This window comes from Adiantum capillus-veneris, chromosome 4, assembly GCF_014529385.1.
Source record: "Adiantum capillus-veneris isolate H3 chromosome 4, ASM1452938v2, whole genome shotgun sequence".
Taxonomy (NCBI): domain Eukaryota; kingdom Viridiplantae; phylum Streptophyta; class Polypodiopsida; order Polypodiales; family Pteridaceae; genus Adiantum; species Adiantum capillus-veneris.
The window spans coordinates 90,685,463-90,705,938 of record NC_140934.1 but is presented as its reverse complement, the minus strand read 5'-3'; the positions used below and the strand labels follow the sequence as shown (position 1 = coordinate 90,705,938).

The window sequence follows — 20,476 nt, the reverse complement described above, 5'->3', positions numbered from 1 at the left end:
TCCAAGTGTGAGTAAACTCTACACAAAGCAAGATATCTTTAAAAGACCTATCTAAATTGCCTCCAAGTGTGAGTGTAACTCTACACGTGGCAAGCAATCAAAATTCACTACTCTGTAAATCTCTTCTAGGTGTGAGAATACCTCTACACAAAGAGAGAGATTATTATTTAATCTACCTAAATTGTCTGTAGTGTGAGTATTACTTTACACATGACAGTCAATCATTAGATAAATCTAACATGTTACTTCCAGGTGTGAACATAGTTCAACACACAACAAGTAACTCTTAATTTTAACTATTTAACTAAAGTTACGTCTAAGTGTGAACATAGTTCAACACAAAGAAAATAACCGCTAACTTTAACTACCTTGAATTACCTCCAAGTGTGTGTTTCCTCTATACAAGGCAAGTAATTATTAGCTATCTTACTTAACTGACCTCTCAATGAAAGATATACTTCACATAGAGCAGGTAGCTCAAAACTCCAAAGCCTATAAAAATAAATATATCCAAGCTCTAAATTTTCACTAGAAAAAATATGCATATTTAAACTAGCATTTTTATATTTTTCTTCGTGTTGTAAGGCTCACCTATAGGTGAGATGAGGGAAGAGAGATCAATGGAATGAGCAAAACAGTCAATTTTAGCGTATATAAACAAATTTATTTCGATCTAATTAATATTTCGATCGAAGTACTATTTCGATCGAACTAATATTTTGATCGAATTGCTGAGAAATTATACGATACGGTGTTTTTGTTGATGTGGCACCGTATAATACGGCCGAATAAAAATGGGTGTCGTATAATACGCCCGTTTAAGGCGTATTATACATACACCGTATAACATACAATGCAACTTAGCTCATCAGCATGACTGTGCTCCTCCTGAGCCTCGATATCACTCACCGGTTCATTATTAGGATCAAAATCTCTTTCTGATTCCTCAGGGATAGGGTCAATGCGGTAGGATGGTTTACGACCACGACTGGTTTGGGTGCCATCACTTAGCTGAAAATTCTATCTGGGAGAAGAGTTTTCTGGTCAACAATCAAACAGCTCTAACCACTATGATTGCCAAAATGGAATTGGAGCTGATCTCTTTAGATAGCTGATTTCAGTGTTAGAATTTACAGCTACTGGTAAGTCGTCAGTTCAGTCAGTAAAATTGGAATAGAAGCTGGAAACTGGATTGAGATAGTTAACTTAATTGAAATAGTATGCTAGAATGAGAAACAGACTGGATGACTGGAAAAGAGTTTACAATTCTAGATTTAGATTCATATTTTATGAATAACTAGTACAAGGTATAACAGACTGAAGCTCAATTGACTACAATAGTAATGATTACAAAGTGGAGTTACAGGCAAAGAGATTGTAGCTCAGGAACTGCTTAGGAGGCTAAAACCAAGAGAACTAAGAAGTAAGAAGCCAAAAGACAAGCAGCCCGATTACAATGTAATGGGTCCTATCTATAGCCTCTAGAAGTTATTGTACTAACTACCGTGGTAATTACTGCTATGTGACCAATCCACTGTCCGACCTCCAGGATATAGTTCCCGCCTACTGGAGCCATCTTCGCCTTCTACACACATAGTATGGGCCTTGGTTGCCCATACCATATTGAATGGCTAGGAAAATTTGCAAGGGTGGAAAAATTTGTTCCTTGGAGCGTAGTCCAGGGCCTCAGCACACAGCTTGGACAAGAAGTTCGTTCCATGGGCGACACACTCAACCATCTTGTTCAGCGGTTTGCACATCCAGGAGGCCCTTTTCACGTATATTTTTGTAGTTTTCACCTACAAATATATAATTGGTAGAGTGGTGGGTAAATTAAGTGCACTTAAATCCCCACCCCTACAAAGTTTCATGGGCAACGCAATCCGTCTCGATAGTCTACTGTGGCACAATCGCCAGTTGTTTACCATTAGGCCCTTAGCATAGCGAAAACAAAAAAATTGGCGATTGTGCCACCCTAGACCAATGAGATGGAAGAGGATGACCATGAAACATTGCAGGGGCAGGGATAGCACCTAAATCCCTACCCCTGCAAAGTTTCATGGGCATCACAATCCATCTCAATGGTCTATGGTGGCACAATCGCCAGTTTTTGACCATTGATCCCTTAGCAAAGCCAAAACAAAAAAAGTGACGAACGTGCCACCCTAGACCAACGAGGTGGGAGTGGATGGCCATGAATCTTTGCAAGAGCAAGGAAATCATTTAAAGTCCCGGCCCTACAAAGTTTCATGGGCAACGCAATCCGTCTCAATGGTCTATTGTGGCACAATCACCAGTTTTTGACCATTCGGCCCTTAGCGAAGCCAAAACAAGAAAATGGGCGATTGTGCCACCCTTGACCGACAAGACGGGAGCAGATGGCCATGAATCTTTGCAGGGGTGGGTAAATCACCTAAATGCCTACCCTTGTAAAGTTTCATGGGCAACGCAATCTGTCTCGACGGGCTACGGTGGCACAATCGCCAATTTTTTACAATTGGGCCCTTAGCAAAGCCGAAACCAAAAAATTGGCGATTGTGCCACCCTAGACCGACGACACGAGAGCGGATGGCCATGAAACTTTGCAAGGGTAGGAAAAGCACCTAAATACCCACCTTTGCAAAGTATCATTGGCATTGCAATCCGTCTTGATGATCTACGGTGGCACAATCTCGCCAGTTTTTTACCATTGGACCCTTAGCAAAGCCAAAACAAAAAAAAAAAATTGGTAATTGTGCCACCCTAGACCGAGAAGACAGGAGCGGATGGCCATAAACACTGCAAGGATAGGGAAAGCACATGACTCCCCACCCCTAAAAATTACATGGGCATCACAATTTGTCTCGACGGTCTACGGCGACACAATTGCCAATTTTTTACGATTGGGCCCTTAGCAAAGCCAAAACAAAAAAATTGGTGATTGTGCCATCCTAGACCGACGAGATGGAAGAGGATGGCCATGAAACATTGCAGGGGTAGGAAAAGCACCTAAATCCCCACCCCTGCAAATTTTCATGGGCATCGAAATCCGTCTCGATGCTCTATGGTGCCACAATCGCCAGTTTTTTACCATTGGGCCCTTAGCAAAGCCAAAACGAAAAAATTGGCCATTGTGCCACCCTAGACCGATGAGACGTGAATAGACGGATGGCCATGAAACTTTGCAGGGGCAGGGAAAGCACCTAAATCCCCAACCCAAGTCTCATGGGCATCGCAATCTATCTCGACGGTCTACGATGGCACAATCGCTAGTTTTTTACCATTGGACCCATAGCGAAGCCAAAACAAAAAATTGGCGATTGTGCCACCCTATACCAACGAGACGGGACTGGATGTCCATGAAACATTGCAAGGGCAAGGAAAGCACCTAAATACCTACCCCTGCAAAGTTTCATGGGCATCGCAATCCGTCTCGACGGTCTACAGTGGCACAACTGCCAGTTTTTTACCATTGGGTCCTTAGCGAAACAAAAACAAAAAAAATTGGCGATTGTGCCACCCTATACCGATGAGATGGGAGGGGATGGCCATAAAACTTTGCAAAAGCAAGGAAAGCACCTATATTCCTGCCCCTATAAAGTTTCATGGGCAACGCAATCCGTCTCGACGGGCTACGGTGGCACAATCACTAGTTTTTTACCATCGGGCCCTTAGCAAAGCCAAAACGAAAAAATTGGTGATTGTGACACCCTAGATCGACGAGACGAGAGAGGATGGCCATGAAACATTGCAAGGGCAGGGAAATCACCTAAATCCCTACCTCTGCAAAGTTTCATGGCCATCACAATCCGTCTCAACAGTCTACAATGGCACAACCTCCAGTTTTTGACCATTGGGTCCTCAGCGAAGCCAAAACAAAAAAGATGACGATTGTGCCACCCTAGACCGATGAGACGGGAGTGGATGGCTATGAAACATTGCAAGGGCAAGGAAATCACCTAAATCCCCACCCTTGCAATGTTTCATGGGCAACGCAATCCGTCTCGACGGGCTAGGGTGGCACAATCGCCAGTTTTTTAGCATTGGGCCCTTAGCGAAGCCAAAACAAAAAAAAATTGGTGAGTGTGCCACCCTAAACCGACGAGACAAGAGAAAATGGTCATGAAACGTTGCAAGGGCAGATAAAGCACCTAAATCCTTGCCCTTGCAAAGTTTCATGGGCATCGCAATCCTTCTTGACGGTCTGCAGTGGCACAACTGCTTGTTTTTTACCATTGGGCCCTTAGCGAAGCCAAAACAAAAAAATTGGTGATTGTGCCACCCTACACCGACAAGACGGGAGGGGATGGTCATAAAACTTTGTTGATGTAAATAGATCACCTAAATCCCCACCCCTGCAAAGTTTCATGGACATCACAATCCGTCTCGACAGGCTACAGTGGCACAATCATGAGTTTTTTACCATTGGGCCCTTAGCAAAGCCAAAACAAAAAAATTGGCAATTGTGCCACCCTAGACCGATGAGATGAGATCAGATGGCCATGAAACTTTGTAGAGGTAGGAAAAGAACTTAAATCCCCATCCATGCAAAGTTTCATGGGCAATGCAATTCGTCTCGACAGTCTATTGTGGCACAATTGCCAGTTTTTGACCATTGGGCCCTTACCAAAGCCAAAAGAAAAAGAAAGATGATTATGCCACCCTAGACCGACGTGACGAGAGTGGATGGTCATGAAGTATTGCAAAGGCAGGAGAAGAACCTAAATCCCTGACCCTCCAAAGTTTCATAGCCATCGCAATCCGTCTCGACGGGCTATAGTGGTACAATTGCCAGTTTTTGACCATTGGGCCCTTAGCGAAGCCAAAATGACAAAATTGGCTATTGTTTCACCCTAGACCGAGGAGACGGGAGCAGATGGCCATGAAACATTGCAAGGGCAAGTAAAGCACCTTAATCCCCACCCCTACAAAGTTGCATGGGCATTGTAATTCTTCTCGACGGTCTACGATGACACAATCGCCAGTTCTTTAGCATTGGGCCCTTAGCCAAGCCAAAACAAAAAAAAGTGGCGATTGTGCCATCTTAGACCGATGATATGGGAGCGGATGGCCCTGAAACTTTGCAGAGGCAGGTACAGCCCATATATCTCTGCCCATGCAAAGCTTCATGGGCATCGCAATCCGTCTCGACGGTCTACGGTGGCACAATCGATTGTTTTTTACCATTGGGCCCTTAGCAAAGCCAAAACAAAAAATTGGCCATTGTGCCACCCTAGATCAACGAGACGGGAGTGGATGGCCATGAAACTTTGCAGGGGTAGGGAAAGCACTTAAATACCCACCCTTGCAAAGTTTCATGGGCAACGCAATCCGTCTCGACGGTCTACTATGGCACAAACACCAGTTTTTTACCATTGGGCCGTTAGCGAAGCCAAAAAAAAAAAAGGCGATTGTGCCACCCTAGACCGACGAGATGAGAGCGGATGGCCATGAAACTTTGTAGGGGCAGGAAAAGTACCTAAATCCTTGCCCCTGTAAAATTTCATGGGCATCACAATCCGTCTCGTGGAAACCTTCTCTTACGGCCTACCCCCAACAAGGGGGTTTCCCCCATTTGCCGGCCCGTGGATCATGGTTCTTGGGGGGTTTGTCGGTCTGCACCGGATTGTGTACAACTTTAAGATAGTGGTGCTCATTTGAGATGGGAACGAGGCAGACCGCGGTGCAAAGGACGGGTGAGGTGAGGCGACGAGTTCCCCACACCCCTCTTGTGATGTTGGGATGCAAACCCCTCCCCTCGGGCAAGTGCCAAGGCTACCTTCCATTGAAGGGCTTGGCTACTTTCGGGCCGTTTTTAGGTCTAGCAGTTCTCAACACGCTCGGGGTGGCCGACGGGGCTCGATGGGCGATGAGTGATGGCGGACCGAGTTTAGGGCCAAGGCACCGACTATGGTAAGCTCCCGCCCCGGGCTGCGGTATCAAGGAGCGCAATGGACGTTTTTTCCACCGCAAGCTACGTGCAGCTTGTATCGACACGAAAGGTCCCAAACTCGTGTGCATAAGTAAACCAAAAGCTATTTAAAGAAAACTTTCTTTTTGTGATCCAATGATATTTCAAATAAATAAAATTTTATTATTGATTTACACTTTTAAAAATAAAAAATATATATATACAGTTTTTTGCTTAAATTACCACGTAAATAATTAGGTTGAGATATCTTAAATTTTAATTCATTTACATTATTTTAAAATAAAAATAAAAAATGACATGGCTATTGAGGTGGCCATGCATGAATGACATGGTCATCCATGTGGCAAGCTAATGTGGATAATTGATGACATGGAATGCATAGGTGGAAAGATGAGGCAGCGGATCCCCTCATTTGTCATGTCATATGATGACATGTCACAATGGTGACATGTAATGATTAGGTGGCAAAAAAGGACGTGATGAGTTGGCAAGGTGGCGATGTGGCATGTGATGTGGTGGATGACATGGCACTTAAGGTGAAGTGCCATGAGGTGGCGAGTGATGTGGCAAGACATGCAAGCAATACTTACATGTGGCATGTGAGGTGGTGGATGACATGGCACTTAAGGTGAAGTGGCATGCAAGGTGGCAGTAGACGGTGGTGGATGAGTTGGCAATAAGAGCGACATGGCAAGCCAAGTGTTACGGTCAAAGTGTTGACTGTGGTGATGTGGAAGGTGAGATTGGGTGATGACATGGACCTTTGGTGACGTGGCAACCTCCTTGTATGAGGTGGACTAGCCAACTAGGATTGGGAGAGTAGAACCAAGCCATGGTTGGTTGACAAGTGTCAAAATATCTAAGTTTGGTATTTATCAAACCTAAGGAGGCACACCTCAAGTGAATGGTGCAAGTGGAAAAAATTAAAACAATGAAAACTTGTCTTTCCCTTACTGAAATTCACTCAAAAAAAATTCTATGAGGACCTTACACTAAGAGTTATGACATGTATGAAAATCAAAATGAGTGGCAATGTACATTATTTATTAGATTTTAAAAAAAACTATATCAAGGTTCTTTGAGCAGTCTTTGTTATTTTCTAAGGTAGATCTTTAAAAAATGAACAGTTGAAGTTTAATTTTTTTTGCATTCCTTGGTTCATAATCTATCAAATTACCGTTGGAGCTTGAAATATAAGTTCTACATCATTAGATATCTGGTGTGGAAAATTTAGGTTTTTATAAATAGAAATTCTAACAAAGAAAAATGAATATTAATTATGCAAAGATCCAAAGAATTATCAATAAATCAAGTTAAATTGCTTGCCAAGTAAACATTTCATGTGCAAGAGGGTAAGTAAAGAAAAAAGCCCATAAAAGTTATAAGTATTTCTTCATCAAGGTCACAATGCTGTGACAAGGTTTGACAGGCTGAACCAGATTAGTCATTGCACAATAAAAGTACCATTTAGATGTGAAAAAATGAAGATCAGAGCTTTCCATTTTGTTTGCAACTATGTGCTTTGTGTGGCTACCAAATCTTGCATCTTTAAAGTAAGTGTGCAAACAAGTCAAATGTAAGTAGGAATGGCAAAAAAGAAGCTGTTTCTTGGCTATCTTGGTGGGGGAAACTGCTGAAAGTGGGTACACCTTATCATGCATACACCCTACTATCCTACCAAGGTGACAACTAACCCTTATCAGCCCAGGGCATCGGTTTAGGGCCTTGACCAAGCGAACCAAGGTGGTTCCCCTTGCCCACCAAGTGCCAATAAGGCGCTAGGCCTCACATAGACACAACATAACATAAAAATTTCCTGTTCATGTGTCTAGTAGCATATTATTTTTTTGCATTATAAAGTGCTTATGGCAAATGGACTAAGGGACACTTTTTTGATTCATTTGTTCATTTTTTGCATTGTTTATTGCTTCCATTATAAAGTGCTTATGGCAAATGGACTAAGGGCCCTAGTTCATGCTAGAAATGAGTGGAGTATTAAGTTAATCACTAAGAGTCTAGGACTAACAAGCAATGATCCTACATTAACCTAAGGTCGAGGCCAATAACCTATGGTTGGCACACATAAAACCAAATTTCTAATGAGTTTCATATTCACAAAGAAAAGTGTTAAAACTTTCATGTATGCCAATGTAAAGTCCTCTGATGCATGATCCAAAGTTGATTAATTTGTAGCTCAAACAAAATGTACAATTTAAAACAAACCATGAGCTAGAAATAATGCAATTTTGAATGGAATTCAAGTGGCTCTTGAAAGCCAAATTTTAGATTTCTAAAGCTCTTCAAAAAATTTGGCTAACAACTAGCTCACATGAAATTTTACAATTAAAGAGCAATCTATGACCTAGAGATGACTGCAACTTTTGATGGAATGAAAGTTAATGGCTCTTAAATAGCCAAATTTTGCAAGTTAAAGCAATGTCAACTGCCCACATGGATCAATGAACGCTCATGTCTTCTCACAACCCTTCAAAATACACTCAATTGTTAGTGCTAAAGAACATGATCAATCAACACAAGCAACCACAAACCCAAAATTTTATTGTTTGCACAATGCATCCAAGAGTGAGCCCTCCTTTGTCATATCATGATACAAAGCATCCAAGTTATCTTTACACATGCATGCAGGAGGATTATTAGTGAATAAAGAAATATATACATGGTGGGACTAGTGTATGGACTATTCATGGGTTTTAGCTCAATGAGCACATAGTGTTAGAATAATGAGTACATAATGAAAAAATATGAAAGAATTATAGATATTAAAAAAATTTTGGAATCATATGATATGGTCCCTCTTTTGTATTATTTTGGGTGAAAAAGGAAAGTAAATGAGATTTATATATTAAAAGTGACTGTGAGAGAGAGAGAGAGAGAGAGAGAGAGAGAGAGAGAGAGAGAGAGAGAGAGAGAGAGTTGCCTACTCCAAGGTAGAGTAGAGTGGGTGCAATTTACAAGAAATGGTTAGCACTTAGTGTTAACAATCACTAGAAAAAGTTAGTAATATAATTAAAATGGGTAGAATGACTTAAAGGGCTGAGGAAAGAGGGGTTAATGAGATGGGTGTACCCTTGAGATGAGGAATCTTGGACTCTCACCCATGGGCAGATTGTCAAAAGTGACCGCCGTTCTTCTTCTTCTTCTTTTCATGCCGCCACCATAATGGAATCATCACAAAGAAAATGAGGGTTTTGTTGATAAAAACCTCCCTTTTGTAGAGATTAAGTATGGTTAGATTGCTGATTTTTTATGCATTCTTGAAAGGGTAGAATAAAATTGTAATATAGAAGTAATAGAGAGAGATATAGAGATGGTGAATGTAGGTAGAGCTTCAAAAAAGAGTTATGGGTGTGAGTGGGGAGGGTACTAGTGAGGAGAGTGAGAGAAACCATGCAAGGTGCAGGTTTGAGTGAGGGATTGAGAGGAATGTGTGTGTGTGTGTGTGTGTGTGTGTGTGTGTGTGTGTGTGTGTGTGTGTGTGTGTGTGTGTGTGTGTAGAAGTGTGAAGGGAGGTGACACAAGACTAGGGTGACTTGTAAGAAAACGTGGGCAGACTGATGTCCGCGATAAAATTCATATCTCACCGATGGTAGCTCCAAAAACTATGCAAAAAATTGAGGGTCATTTTTTATTTTGTGGGCTATGATCTAGTTGCATTTCTTCAAACTGATTAAAACAACCTACAAATGGCATAAAATTTTGTCCTTAGACTTTCATTCTTGCATGCCCAAATGCCTAAAATCTGCTTCACAATGAGAAGTGCATCCCCATTTACCATGAGACATTGTATACCTTGGCTAATGCACATCTTTAAACCATGAAGTGGTGTTGCTTCATTGTTTCTAGTTGAACCTGGTAGATTGACCTTCTCTTTTATGACCACCTCTCCACTTGGGTTGAGCAACACTAGCCCTTCCCCTGCATTTCATGTGCCTCATCAAAAAGCTCCACTAAAGAACAAGGTAAAAGCATTAGGAATATTTTTTGGTGGTGGAAATGGTAGGGTCTTTACTTTAGGCACCTTAATCTCCTTCTCATGTACCCTATAAGTGAGAATCCCTACCAATTGTGCATGCACACTATCTTCTATCTGTTAGTAAATAAGACATAGCTAAATAGATAATTGGGTAGATTACTTAATAGAGAGAGACAGATTTACATACACAAGATTATAGAGTAGAGAGAGAGAGAGAGAGTACACACGATATACGTGGTTCACCCAATGTGGGCTACGTCCACGGGTGTCAAGACACGGGTCCTACGGGCAGGGCCCTACCCTAAAGGGGGGTCACGGACCCCGGCCACGGGCCAGCTAGCAGTGTGGACAGGGGATCCTAGGGCTAAGAGCCTATAAGTATGGGCGGTTGGGTGGAGGATCGAGGTCGCTAGCTCCTAGGGTTCTTACACTGGTATCAGAGCAAGGTGGAGAGAAGGGCGAAGCAAGGAGCTATGGAGGAGGGATGCATGGTGTCTATCTCTTCTCTCTCTTCTCTCTCTCTCTCTCTCTCTCTGCTTGGAGCTAGGCTACCATGGCGTGGGCAAGGTCACTAAGGGCTGCACCGAATAGGGGCTCCAACCATCACGATAACGGTCCCTTGCACACAACAGGGCAGGGTGTCGATCTGCAGAAAGCCTGCATGGCTGGGTTCAACAGGAGCGCCTCCTCATGGGGAACACATCCCGTTGCAGCATCGTCAGTAGACAAAGTCGGCATGGCGCGCTGTCTTCTCTGTTTTTTTTTCCTGCGCAGGCGGCCGCTGCCATCATTGGCTTAATTTGGTTGACCTTCACACTTGGCCCTTGCCAAGGACTTAAGTGTTGAAGAGGCCGTTCACCCACAGCAAAGCCAAGCTTAACTATTTTTGAGCTGTTAGGAGGAGGGGCTTCATATTGCACTATCCTCCCTTCAACAAATTTTCTGGTTCTTCGGACATCATTACCATGGATTTGACACACCAACCACAATTTTGACAAGACATCGACTTGTCAAAGCATGCAAGGCGAGCAACACGATATCTACAATACTCAATTGGACAAGGAAGGTCATTCGGGTTGCAGAATTTCAGAAGGCAGACTAATAGCAGCTTGAGTAAAGCACTAGCCATGTGGCCAATCCGACTTACAAGGGTAAGCACAATCGCCATCATTGTGGCATGTAAGGACATGCAAGTCAATATCATGCACGGCAAGGTCGTGTTTTCTAGGAATTTCTATGGTTTTTTCGAGTTGCCGAAGCATCAATGGTGATGTAGCTCCTGCGTTCAAGAAGCTACGATGATGACGACATAAATAATATTTGTCGCTGACCTTCAAAGGCAAGGTATGATGATTTGTTGCACTTTTCTTGTTTGATTCATTCTCAGTGTGCAGCTATTAAATGTATGCTCAAACACGGCTCACTTGGTCTTCAACCTGTTGTTCTGATCATTGAGCAAGGCTCATTAAGTGCATACACCACTGTGGTGTTGAGTACACCACTCCAGAGTTAACCCTTGCGACTTTTTATCATGCATGGCATGTATATACTTACAAGGGCAATGTCCGAAGCAAGGCTTTCATTTTTGTCCTGCTAGCATTTGGAGTATGCTAGGAGCATATTCATTGGGGAAATTTTTACAATTGTATGGTATGACCATTTCATGGGGGTGCATAGGACGACTTCTAGTTACAGTACGGAAAGTGTAGGCACGGCCTATAGTTTGTCATGCAAATTTCTTTCTCGCCTATCTTTCATTGGCACATCAGGACAAAGTGCTCGGCATGGCCGACCATTTATCACAACCTGCAAAACAGATAGGAGTCTCTTTGCTTTCCGTAATCAAGTTACACAGGTATGCATATAAGTATTTTTCTACTTTTCAATAAAAGGTACAATTGGACAAGGTCCATTCTCTGTGCATGGTCGACATTGTTGACTCTGTTCGCTATGACATCTGTCGTCAATAGCATTTATTGGCAATGTACCGGACATAGTTATCTAAAGCATGGCTTCTCCTAAGTACCTTGATAGATCACGCTCGTCAAAGGTTACATTTTGCTTCAAAGGCAAGGCCAAGGGCCAATTTTTCAGTATCTCAAGGAGATAGGCATGGCTAATTTCAGTTGTAATTGCTCGACAAGGTCGATTCTTTCCGTCATGCTATCTGTATCTCACCAGCAACATCAATTGGCTATCAGCAAGGCTTCAATTTATGTGAAGCAGAGCTTCAATTTACGCATCTTGCATTGAGATTCCCCACGTTCGACATAGGCTATGAGCATACAAACTTGGGAAGGATTTGGCAATATGCTTGCAGGTTATTTTATTACATCACAGAAGGGCGTATATGATACAAGGGACATATATGTACATACGACAGCTCCCACCCGTGTAGCAGATATGGCTATGAGCCATTTTTACGTGAGTTTTTGTTTCTTCCACGGAATCTCGGGCCAACTGGTTACAGCAACGACCAGGTTAGCCAATTTTATGTTCTTTTTATTTTTCCATGTTTACACCTTTGATTGGAAAACTACTGCTTTGTGCAAAGCAAAGTGCTTTGACGATCTTACATGAAGCAAGGCTTCTCCCTTGTGCCAAGGAACTGCCCAATGACTTGTCATCAAGGGCCGTGGCACACAAGTTTGAAAAAACTGGCAAAATAGGGAATATCACCTCACAGAATTCCTACCAGTTTAGATTGTGCAAGGCACTTATGGTTTGGGCTCTCACGTTTGAGGCCATCACTTTTGTCAAGGGCTTAAGATTATGTATGCACGGCATAGCTAATGAAAATCTTCTACGAAGCTTTTGATACGTGTTTTGCTCGTGAGTTAGCCTAAGCCAAGGTGCTCTAACTCTCAGCTAGCACATGGCTACGATGCTACTCAAATTAGTCTTCATCGGTTCGTCCATTGAACACTAATTTGCACAAGGGCTATGAGCCACACAGGCTAAGAGCCATTGTCAGGCCAAGGATAAGACCCAACTATTGGCATTCTTTGGGTGATTGTTTTCAAGAGTGAACAGATCTACCCAGGGAAGTATACATCGACGTTAATGGACAAGCAAGGGTTTTGTCATTCAGGATGTTTACAGTGTCATTTTTGCACTACATGTTTTCAGTGCGACACTCAAGTTGAGTTTTTGATAAATCTTCAACTCACAGCAGCTGATCTCTACAAGGAAGTATAGATGCAGCAATCAGTTGAGACAGCATGGCTGTCCACAAGAGCTAGGAAATTCACTTGTGTGGATTTCTTGCGCTCTCTATAGCACTACGGATTGTCTATGGACATATTGTTTGGGGTACAACCCGGAGGGTGACTGCTTAATCACCCCATAGGCATTGAGGATCACAGTTTGATCTCTCCCATTTAAACTTTCAAGGAAAGAATTCCGCTACCGTTATTTGCTAGTTGAGCAGTTTCTACAAAGAGTCTTATCAAGGGTTTTGACTACCAAGAGCTTGGATTGCAAAGGCAACACCCAGGCTTCCCAGTGTAATGCTTCCCAGTGCAATGCTATCTGTTTTTCCCGGTAGGGGACGTGCTCCTTTGCATTTAAATATGGGTAAGTGAACACTACGTTCAAACTCCAGGTACGCATCTATTGATTTAGTGTTATTCCATTTTTTAGTATGTTTTGCTTGGTTTTTTCAAGACATATAAATACGCTTGAATGTTTCAGAGCCATGCCAAGGGCATGTCGGAACAAAGTATTTTGGGCCGTAGTGTCCACTATACCTTATGCTGTTACGAACCTAGTTGTAGGGTTCGATTTGGCACATGTTGTCACATAGGACACAACATGGTATAGGAGCTCAAGGATTTCAGTTTAGCCAGTGTGGAGCATGATAATGAGGGTCCCTCTCACTCTTGTCGCAGAGTGTTATCAGTTACCTCCACACACAAGTACAACTCGTACTTGATGGATGTCACTTTAGTTTTAGAAAGCGCTTTGCCCTTTTCAAAGTGTGGCACCCTTTCAATCCATCATACTGAAGCAATCCGGAAGGAACAATTTAGGTCATATTCGATCCTTTCCACAATGCCCAAGGACGAAGCGCTTCATTTCCAATCGATTCTTCACTACAATCACTTCAATCCACTTCCCCAGTAAAAAAGCGTGATACGCCCTGATGGATTCCTCCCAACGGACCTCTTGTTACTACTAGTCAACCTCTTTAGTGCTTTTTTTTTTTATTCCCGTGGATTTTTTAGTTTCTTTCCCTTGCTCAAAGCGTCTGTGACATTAGAGAAAAATGGTACCGTGTCATGGGTATGCCCCAGTGTCAACGTTATCAATCATATATACGATGATTGATTGCTTTGCGCATAGAATATACCATATAGCTGATGTTACCTGTGAGTAGGCAGTAGGCTGGCGTGGTTAAGTAGGCTTTCGGCTCGTGGTTAGTTCTTTCTTGTTTCTTTTGATCAACTATCTATATAGGTGCTGCGATTTCATACGAAGGGCACACTGCATTATGTTCGTGTATGTGGCTGCGTTTTCATACAATCTAAGGTGTTGCCTGTTCAAAAGCATAAACCAAACAAAAGCAAATTTCGACACAATTCAGCATAGCCAAACAGATAGTGCGTGTGATCCTGTCCCTTTACATGCATAACAATACGGCACGGTGGAAAGGGTAGCTATCATTTTTTCCTTTTTTGATTAAGTGTCCCCCGCCGGCCGAGTGGGAGATGGGGGAAGCGTTATGTGCTTTCCTGTCCTCTTAAGGGTAGCGCATGGTGCCTTTCTGTTATGCTTTTGATTCGATCTCATCACGTCTGGTCTGGATTCGTTTATGCGTGTAATTATGTATTTTTTTTAATAAAGGCCTAATTTGATTTGACTAGGGTTTGGCAATTAACTCTAAACCAGTTCAATAATGAAATATAATTTTTAATTAAACCCCGAGTGGATGGTAAAATTTCAACCAAAGCACCTTCTCGCGTAATTTATGTGTTTCTGTTTCTATGACTGGTAATTATTTATGTATTCTCATTTCGAATTATTCTCTAGACTTCTTATCAATATGAAGCAATCACAACACTGTATATAAGATTCATTTTCTAGACAACCCAATCTAGCATGTGTTATGCAGATGCCCCATTGGTGGTTTTTCGAAAGACTTAATCATAATGCATACCTTGGCAGTCGTTCCGAAGTAAAGGGTGGTTTTCTCTTTTTGTTGATGTAGCTATTATAGCTAGTTTCTTGTTTTTTGTATTCATAACTTTTCCGAAAGCCAAAGCGTAGCCTCTTTTCTTGCAATTTGATTGCTAGCCATAAATTTTATTGGTTGGTTTTTTTGCCTTTCCGTTTAGCCGAAAAGTGACTTGCCTTTGTTTGTAGCTAAGCTAAAAAGAGTAGAATCGTTTAATGGCCCAAAGTTATATAGTTAATAGGTATCTCCATAGTAAAGGAAACATCTTGTTGAAAATGCATGCCAGTTACAACAAGATGTTTCCTTAACGTTAAACCGTGCCGTGGGTGTTTTTTGGCGACACGCAATGGCAACAGGTAAGTAACAAATAGGATTGAATAACTGCATTTGCCCTTTAGAAGCGTGTTCTTTGTGGCATTGGCACCGAAGAGGATTTGAACCTTTAACCACCTGATTCAAAGCCAGGTACTCTATCCAATTGAGCTATCGGTGCGGGGGGATGGACTTCATTAAGCCCCCATCCCTGTTATTTGTTTTTTGTTTGTTTTGTTTACTTTACTTTGTTTACTGCGCCGCCACCTATAATGCGCGAAACTTCTATTGGCCTCTGCCGGTTTATGAGGATCATCCCTTCTCTTACGAACATTTCCCTTCTTTTAATAAGCATCCGGTATCTCAGCAGATAAACATTAATCTAGACTCTAGCTATTTCTGCTTATAGTACGTTATTTGATAGTTGCTTCCATAATCCAACGAAAAGCTAAGGTTTCTTAACGTTTTTTGGCAATAATCTTGGGTACATTACGAGTAATCCCTGCAATTCTCACTCTCTTGACTTCGCAAGTAAGCTTGACATTCTCTGTGGCTAACGCCAAAAGTAGAATAACATGAACATCGGGTTCAGTTCAGAAAAGACAAGAAAGGGTTTGGGAAACAATAACACGAGATTTTGTTTTCTTACCATCAATCATACAAAAGTGGACTAATTTATTGATTAATCTTTTTTCTCTATCATCTACCCTCCAAATGTAGCTTAATTTATCTGAGTAATTATATGTGCTTTTTTTACAGCCTCCCTTGGGTCTAGATGAGATAAGCCCTGCTAGATGGGCGCATGAATATTTACAATGGGATCAAAGCGGATGGCTTTCCGTTCCGAAAGTTCTTACCGGTCATTTTGAAAGTCTTCCCAAGAAATTAAATCGATCTGAAGGCAATAAGCGAAAAAAGCAACCATTCTTTGATTTGACCTTTTTATTCGTATCGAATTCTTAGGTTTTTCTGTACCATGTTTTAATCTGCCTCATTTTCAATCCAGGATTCCCTACGAATCTTTAACTCCTCGAATACAATAATAATTGAGACCTAACAAATCTTTTACCCTACCTCCTCTAGCCATAACCGCGGAGTGCTCCTATGAATTATAACCCTCGCCAAGGATGTAAGCAATAATATTCCTTCAATTGCTTAAACGTGCCTTGGCTATCTTGCATAAAGCTAAATTGGGTTTTTTTAGTGTTCTTGTCGAAACACGCGGGCATACCCCAAACTTTTAGAGACGTTAATTCAAAGCTCAAGTACGTATTTTGTGACGTTTTACTCTTCTACAATGACGAAGCAATTAATTTATGGTAGGTGTATTTCGCAATCTGTGCTTTTCTTTATGCGTGCAGCCCAGATCTTTCAACCGCTTAAGTGTACGATCGATTCTTTGTGCCTTTAAAGCACGCACATCGCAGGGGATAAAATTAAAAATGCCAACACCACTAATATGAGTTTTTCTTTATTTTAAAAGGGACTTACTTTAAGCGCCATATCCAAAATGTACGAAATTTTAGAGATATGAAAAGGGCAGGTGGAAGGGTCATGAAAAAAGGTTAAGTTATGTGTCGGGGTTTAATCATACGTCATTAGAGAAGGTTATGTGGGTGTCTAATAAGAATATATGAGATTAAAAACTATGAAAGCTTGCGGCTAAATATGAATTGAAATGAATGCCCTATAAATCCATTTGTTAGGTTTTTTCAAGACATATAAATACGCTTGAATGTTTCAGAGCCATGCCAAGGGCATGTCGGAACAAAGTATTTTGGGCCGTAGTGTCCACTATACCTTATGTTGTTACGAACCTAGTTGTAGGGTTCGATTTGGCACATGTTGTCACATGGGACACAACATGGTATAGGAACTCAAGGATTTCAGTTTAGCCAGTGTGGAGCATGATAATGAGGGTCCCTCTCACTCTTGTCGCAGAGTGTTATCAGTTACCTCCACACACAAGTACAACTCGTACTTGATGGATGTCACTTTTCCTGACATCCTTACTTGAGACATATTCCACATGTGGAGAATATGAGTCTCTAGGACTCACACTGGCGCCCAATTCTTAATGATGTGTCGCGACGAAGTCCCTAGGTGCTGGTCGCATCCGTTCATTAGACCATTCGAAGCACACAGTATCCGGTACAATTTCAGTGGCCAAAAATTGTCGGGTACTAAGTACAGACTTGTTGTGATTACAAGTGCTGTGAAACCACCTTAACGGAGGGTTGTTTCTACATATAGAAAAGTCTGCTACGTTCATGAGAATGTCTCATGGTTGGTACCTAGGTGTGACCGGGTTGTCACATTCCATTATGATCCAACTTTTGCTGCAAAGTATGCTACGTTCATGAGAGGGTCTCATGGTTGGTTCCTAGGTGTGACCGGGTTGTCACATTCTATTATGGTCCAACTTTTGTTGCAAGATTTTCACGTAAGTATAGTGGAAAGTCTCGTCATGGAATTGCGGTTCGGATATGTTTGTGTTAAATGCATGCACACTAGGTGTTATGGGCCCTAGTGTTTAACACAAATTTATTCGGAGCGGCATGCAAATTCATGGACTTTATTGTTTCTGTAATTTTTTGCACTGTCAGTGTAATTTCTCTTGCAGATTTAGTATGAGTTTACACCCTGCCATACAAGGTGATGGCTAAGTATGGGTGTTTGTGTTTGGATGCTTGAAACTCCAATCTGCTTTCAACCTAGTTGGTTGTCTCCATTCCATATCGAGTATATGGCTAGATACTCAATGATTGAGTCATAGTTTGTCGTCACTCGTGGGCGACTGTCTGTAAGTGGTTGGGGGAAAGCACCTCACTTTTACTGTTGCTATTCATCCCGCGTAGGATGGGCAGCTTAGAAGAATTCTATTTAGTACTAAAGGATATGCAAAGTGCATACGTTAGTAAACCATGCTAAAGGATATGCTAAGTGCATACATTAGCAAGAAGCGAAACAACTGGATCGGTTACCTTTCTGGTTTGGAGTTTGCACGCATGTTACGGCTAGTTTTAGTCTCTGCTTGTTATTCTCAAGTTATAAACCTTAATCATCAGTTTTGATGGGGTTGGCTACTGGCAAGAAACCATAGCAAGTCAAGGACTTGATTACTGCTGATGAATATGTCAGCATAGTACTTTCATGGAAAGATGAGCCGAGGTTATATTGCACATTCAAGTACCTTCAGAAAGTCTGAAACCTGGGTATGCATTTAGACACCTCTTAGTTAGGATAACTCGATTAACATACTCAAGTGAGTTTTAAATGGAGTCTTCACATTATGTTGGTTATGGGTCGGTTAACCAAGACGGTTGTACAGGGACAACAATGTGGAAAATCAAGATGTTATTCTTGATTTCATTGAACCTCCCAATGAACTGGGTTCCGATTCAACAAACCGTTGGATCCATCAGGGATGCCACGGTGGAAAACATTAGTGTTCTTATGAAGATACCACCACTTGTGTTTTCGAGGACGAAAACTCTTCCAAAGGGGGGAGTAATGTCAGGACACGGGTCCTACGGGCAGGGCATTACCCTAAAGGGGGGTCACGGACCCTGGCCACAGGCCAGCTAGCAGTGTGGATAGGGGATCCTAGGGCTAAGATCCTATAAGTATGGGCGGTTGGGTGGAGGATCCAGGTCGCTAGCTCCTAGGGTTCTTACAACGGGAAAGCAGCCACTCAATGGCTTTAGTACTTGAAAACAAGAAGTAGTTTACAAAGGGATTATACCCTTAATGGAGCTCCCCCCTTGCTTCACTCTCACCACCTCACACTCACCTTGTTGCATCAACTTCACACTATGAAATGTGTGTAGAAATGGCCTCCTTTTATAGGCCAAAAGGGCTGCCCTCTCTTATGAGAGACAGCCATGTGTAGCCGCCCTTGTGAGAATAAGTCCAAATCGGACCCTCCAATCCGCCCATGTGTGGCCGCGCTTGAGAAGACAAGTCCGCTTTTGAATTCGCCCACCGGCCACTGACTTCCGACCACCGGCCATTGACTACCGGCCACCGGCCAACCGACCGGTTGTTTTCCGACCACTTTCTGGACGCCATCCGGCCATAATATTCCGGTGAAAAGGAATATTCTAACGAGGGGGGAAAAAAATCTCGGGGGCCTCCGCCCCGAAGGCATCTAAAGTTGCCCTTGATTCTTGTCCGTGAAAATTTTGGTTTCCGGTGAGTGATTTTCCTTCACGCACAATGGCTTCTCCTCATAATGGGGGCCTTACAAATGTGCGCTTTTACCACAGAAAATTACAAGGGTAAATCAAGCTCCATACTTAACAGTCTCCCACTTGAAAACTGATCTCCAAACCAAACCTGTGACTGCTTTCCATTCTGGCTTCTTATCCTTGAATGCCGATTGAAGATGAGCAAAAGCTCAACTTCTCCTTGTTGACCACTTTTGTAAACATGTTTGCAGGATTTTCATTTGTATGCACCTTTCCTAGTTTTAGTTGTCCCTCTTCCAAAAGAGTGCGTATGACGTGATATCTCACCTCAATGTGCTTTGTCCTTGAATGAAAGGCTGAGTTCTTTGCAAGATGGATAGCACTTTGGCTATCAGTGTACAAGACACAATTGTCTTGTTTGAATCCAAGCTCTTCTAAGAATCTGTGAAGCCACAGAATTTCTTTGCTTGCCTCCGTCATTGCTACATACTCTACTTCCGTGGTAGAAAGTGAAACCACTTTCTGCAGCTTTGAAGCCCAGCTTACTGCTGTGCCTCGAACCGTGAACACATAGCTAGTAGTGCTCCTTCGAGTATCTTTGTCACCTGCCATATCTGCATCAGCATACCCTTCTAGAAAAATATCAATTCCTCCAAAATACAAAGCATTTGTTGTTGTCCCTTTTAGATACCTAAGTATCCACTTCACACCTTGCCAATGCTCTTTACCTGGGTTGTCCATGAACCTACTCACAACTCCCACTGCATGTGCAATGTCTGGCCTTGTCCAGACCATAGCATACATTAGAGAACCTACCGCTACAGCATATGGAACTTTAGACATATAGGCTATCTCCTCTTGTGTCTTTGGACACATATCCTTCGTTAGTTTAA

At 42.2% G+C, this 20,476-nt stretch overlaps 1 non-coding gene across 1 annotated transcript; it reads right to left on the bottom strand.

The window, feature by feature from the left end:
* Nucleotides 1-15,500: 15,500 nt before the first annotated feature.
* Nucleotides 15,501-15,574, bottom strand: TRNAQ-UUG (transfer RNA glutamine (anticodon UUG)). The gene has a single exon. It is a non-coding gene; the product is annotated as a tRNA-Gln (tRNA).
* Between the last annotated feature and the right edge of the window lie 4,902 nt (nucleotides 15,575-20,476).